At 53.0% G+C, this 5,000-nt stretch overlaps 1 non-coding gene across 1 annotated transcript in view; it reads left to right on the forward strand.

Annotated features, from left to right (window-relative positions):
* The first annotated feature begins 4,767 nt into the window (after positions 1-4,767).
* The window catches only part of LOC126476871 (small subunit ribosomal RNA), a 1,909-nt gene continuing 1,676 nt past the window's right edge, over positions 4,768-5,000 (forward strand). The window contains exon 1 of the ribosomal RNA XR_007587305.1: positions 4,768-5,000. This exon is cut by the window's right edge and continues 1,676 nt beyond it. This is a non-coding gene — a ribosomal RNA (small subunit ribosomal RNA).

Raw genomic sequence — 5,000 nt, forward strand, 5'->3', positions numbered from 1 at the left:
ATGTCCACAGTAAACATTCGACACCTCCATCTACAGGGATCCGACGGAACTACGCCAACCATGCTGGCAAAACAGTATCGCCATCTATGCGAATCTGACAACACTAGGTCCGCCATGTCGAGCGCACCACAAAACATACCGCCATCTGTAGGTCTCCCTCAGCATGAGCTCCTGCAACGACGATACCGCCATCTATGGGACGCCAAGCCGACTAAGACATCGATGGGCCCACAGTGCCCATCTTTCGACGCCACCCACAAAGCATGCAGCCTGTGTCGACCACAGCACCCAAACGCCAGTGCCTCTGCCGCACAACGTCGTGGACCGGCAATCACACCACCCGCACCCGCTCGTGCCCCACCCCAACCGCCAAACTCGCAACGCCAGCGGATGAACGGCGGAAGTTTCCCGCACTCGTAATGTGCAATCCACACCTATAACTTGCGTTTCATGAAGAGTTATGTCCAATATGCGACATTCCCGCTGTCCCTATACATGAGCTGCGAGCTGTACCACGTACAAGCTACAGACGCGATCGCATTGCTCACTGTACTGATTCCCATGCCGAGCGATCAGCTAGGAAGCGCCCCATCCATGTCGGTACCCGTGGGCGTTGCACTCGCAGTCGCAAAAAACGTTGGGCAAATATATATCTCGGAACAGTAACGACAGTCGGAGCCTCCTGGCGTTGCACTCGCAGTCGCAAAAAACGCTGGGCAAATATATTTCTCGGAAGAGTAACGACAGTCCGAGCCTCCTGCGTGGGAAGAGTCTTTCTAGGCCCTGACCCACGGGAAGGGTTTAGCTTCCCCCATCCCGGACATTTGAAGTCGTCACACTACCGGTATTGACTAATAGACTGATTGCTGATAATCACTAGCCATACACTGGGGGAAACGGCCGACAGGGGCAGCAACATAGTGGAGCCGCAGTGTCACTAATGTACAGAGATAGAACAGTTTCGACTGGAACCAGAGTAACCGTATACACGGCACTGATTAGTAATAAATGCAGAGCCATCAGAATACAGATAATATATACAACCGTCCCTATACATGCTGAAAGACTCTGCACACAATGAGAACCACACGTCAGCCAGACACTATCACACACTACTCTCTGCCTCTAACAGGCACACACACAATATCTAACCACCAGCATGGAAGAACATCCGGTGCATCCTCTCCGCCACATTACACAATCCACACTATCATAACCAGACCGGGAGGTCCACCCAGAAAACAGAATATCCCACCCTTCCGACATCCGCCATTGCTCAGCTAAGCCACGAACACCCACACATGTCCTACACAGGGGTGCACCCAACATCACCATACTGCCTCCTGTCACAGTACACAAACAATGGCAGGAATGAAAGACACAGATCTGCCACAACCTTGGAATCGGAGCGCCGCCTGTCATGAGCCACAAGTGCATCCTGACGTGACAAATCGGATGATCCCGCAGGCATGCACTTACGATAATCACTATCAACGAACCTGCCGCCGCCCCCCCCTCCCAAATACACCTTTCCCTACAACAATGTGTACCTTAACCTAAGCTATATCGTACCTTAACCTAACCGACATTGCGCCTTAACCTAACCTACGTTGTACCTTAACCTAACCTATGTTGTACCTTAACCTAACCTATGTTGTACCTTAACCTAACCTACGTTGTGCCTTAACCTAACCTACGTTGTGCCTTAACCTAACCTACGTTGTGCCTTAACCTAACCTACGTTGTGCCTTAACCTAACCTACGTTGTGCCTTAACCTAACCTACGTTGTGCCTTAACCTAACCTACGTTGTGCCTTAACCTAACCTACGTTGTGCCTTAACCTAACCTACGTTGTGCCTTAACCTAACCTACGTTGTGCCTTAACCTAACCTACGTTGTGCCTTAACCTAACCTACGTTGTGCCTTAACCTAACCTACGTTGTGCCTTAACCTAACCTACGTTGTGCCTTAACCTAACCTACGTTGTGCCTTAACCTAACCTACGTTGTGCCTTAACCTAACCTACGTTGTGCCTTAACCTAACCTACGTTGTGCCTTAACCTAACCTACGTTGTGCCTTAACCTAACCTACGTTGTGCCTTAACCTAACCTACGTTGTGCCTTAACCTAACCTACGTTGTGCCTTAACCTAACCTACGTTGTGCCTTAACCTAACCTACGTTGTGCCTTAACCTAACCTACGTTGTGCCTTAACCTAACCTACGTTGTGCCTTAACCTAACCTACGTTGTGCCTTAACCTAACCTACGTTGTGCCTTAACCTAACCTACGTTGTGCCTTAACCTAACCTACGTTGTGCCTTAACCTAACCTACGTTGTGCCTTAACCTAACCTACGTTGTGCCTTAACCTAACCTACGTTGTGCCTTAACCTAACCTACGTTGTGCCTTAACCTAACTTACGTTGTGCCTTAACCTAACTTACGTTGTGCCTTAACCTAACTTACGTTGTGCCTTAACCTAACCCATGTTGTGCCTTAACCTAACCCATGTTGTGCCTTAACGTAACCCATGTTGTGCCTTAACGTAACCCATGTTGTGCCTTAACGTAACCCATGTTGTGCCTTAACGTAACCCATGTTGTGCCTTAACGTAACCCATGTTGTGCCTTAACGTAACCCATGTTGTGCCTTAACGTAACCCATGTTGTGCCTTAACGTAACCCATGTTGTGCCTTAACGTAACCCATGTTGTGCCTTAACGTAACCCATGTTGTGCCTTAACGTAACCCATGTTGTGCCTTAACGTAACCCATGTTGTGCCTTAACGTAACCCAATTTGTGCCTTAACGTAACCCAATTTGTGCCTTAACGTAACCCAATTTGTGCCTTAACGTAACCTAATTTGTGCCTTAACGTAACCTAATTTGTGCCTTAACGTAACCCATATTGCGCCTCAACCTAACCTATATTGCGCCTTAACCTGACGCACGTTGTCGCTGAACCTGCTCTGTAATTGTTATGCAACTCGTTAAATTAGTGTAGTGTTGCCTAACCGCAACCCTCGCAATATAGTTCGCTATTCGCACTGCCCGGTCCCCTGTGTATCGCGTCATGTTAAACACCTTGCAAGTGTTGCTGACTTTCCACATGCTCCTGCTATACACTGTAATGTGGATAGCAGCAGGACGTACATGCCCCCCCCCTTCCCCCCTGCCTTCGCAAGCTGGTCGTTGAGAAGTTTGCATGTTCAATGCCCTTCGCATGCCGACGTACTCAGCCTACGTTGTGGTACGGCCTGTCACCTGTCCGCGGATGTACGCAAAACCCACAAACTGTGCTGCACATTGGTCCGTATGTACTGAATGATACATCGTGGCACATGTGTGACCGTACGACGACTGCGCCTAGCAACGGCGGACCATACAGTCCAAATATTGTGGACGCAGCTACGTGTCGTCTCCCTTTAGGAGCTGGATTGCAGTGTGGTACGCCATTCAGACGTGTGGGAGGAACGGATGCCCTGGATGGCGATCAGCATGAGCAGTCTGTTGATGTAGTGGAGCGTGTATTCGGACGTAGTCGTCTCTTCTCACACACTGTGATAGCATGTTGCACCGCGTTCCACATCTGCGACATGCTGCAGAGGCCGGCTGACAGTCGTTCGCGCAATGGACACCGCATACGTACGGGGGCTACCTTCCACGTGTTCTCTAGGCGTGCACATGTTGTTGCGTCTATGTGGGCAGACGTAGTGTGTTGTGACACCTGACACAGGCATGCAATACTCGTTGCAAATGGCGATGGACGTCTACGTTTGCTGGTGACGTTACGCAAATGAACAACTGGTAACCCGTTGTGGTGCGGTTGTTCTCGCTAGAGGTGAATCAGTGTTGGCGACGATCGGTCGAGCTATTAACCGGTTGTTTCATGGATACCCACCATGCCCACGAACGTGAAAGGGGACCCACCATGCCCACGAACGTGAAAGGGGATCTGGGTGTGAGGCGATACGCGGCGGTGGCTGGGTGGGACCGTCCCCGGCCGGTGAGGGGGGGCCGCCCGGCGTGCTGGCAGCGCGGTGCGTGGGCGCACGCGCTACAGCCGGCTGGTGGGGGCGGCCAGTGGCAGGCGCGCCGGCCGACGGACGCGGCAGGCGGCGCAGCTGCGCGCCGGCGCCCCCTGCTCGCGGCGCCTTGCGGCCAAAGTAGGTCCTCGCGGGCCCGGTGCGAAGCGCGGTGGCCATCTGCAGTGTGCTGGTCCGATTGAGGACTGTGTGCGCTGAGGATGCGCCGCCGCCCGGCGCTCGGCGCCGCGACGCCGTCTGCTGCTCGGTCGCCCCAGCGGTTCTCGCAGGTGGTTTGTATCGCAGCTGTGCGGACGTGTTGGCGCGTGCGCTGTGCTGGGAGAGTTCGCTTCGGCACCCAAGTGGGGCTTTTGTCCTTCTGTGGCGCTGGCGTTGGAGCTGCCGGTCACCGTAGGTGGCGCGTGTTGTCTCCCGCCGGCAATGCCACGACAGCACGCTCCCGGGCCTCTGTCGGCAGCGGCAAGCTCAGTTGGGAGCACGGGTGGTCGCACCTAAAGCGTCTACTCGCCTAACTCCGGGCGATTGCGCCTCTCTCGAACCCGACCAAGTACTTAGGACGGCGCTGCGCGCCGCCGGGACCTGAGAGGGTTTCGAGGTGTGTTGTGCAGGGGAGCTCAGCCTCCTCCTGTTTGCAGAATAATTGAGCGGACGCTTGCGTGTTCGCGCGGGCCCCCGGGACACACTCCCGGGCGGCCGGCTGCTCAGCTCTAGTTGACGCAGCTCCCTGGTTGATCCTGCCAGTAGTCATATGCTTGTCTCAAAGATTAAGCCATGCATGTCTCAGTACAAGCCGCATTAAGGTGAAACCGCGAATGGCTCATTAAATCAGTTATGGTTCCTTAGATCGTACCCACGTTACTTGGATAACTGTGGTAATTCTAGAGCTAATACATGCAAACAGAGTCCCGACCAGAGATGGAAGGGACGCTTTTATTAGATCAAAACCAATCGGTC

Source organism: Schistocerca serialis, chromosome 4, assembly GCF_023864345.2.
Source record: "Schistocerca serialis cubense isolate TAMUIC-IGC-003099 chromosome 4, iqSchSeri2.2, whole genome shotgun sequence".
Taxonomy (NCBI): domain Eukaryota; kingdom Metazoa; phylum Arthropoda; class Insecta; order Orthoptera; family Acrididae; genus Schistocerca; species Schistocerca serialis.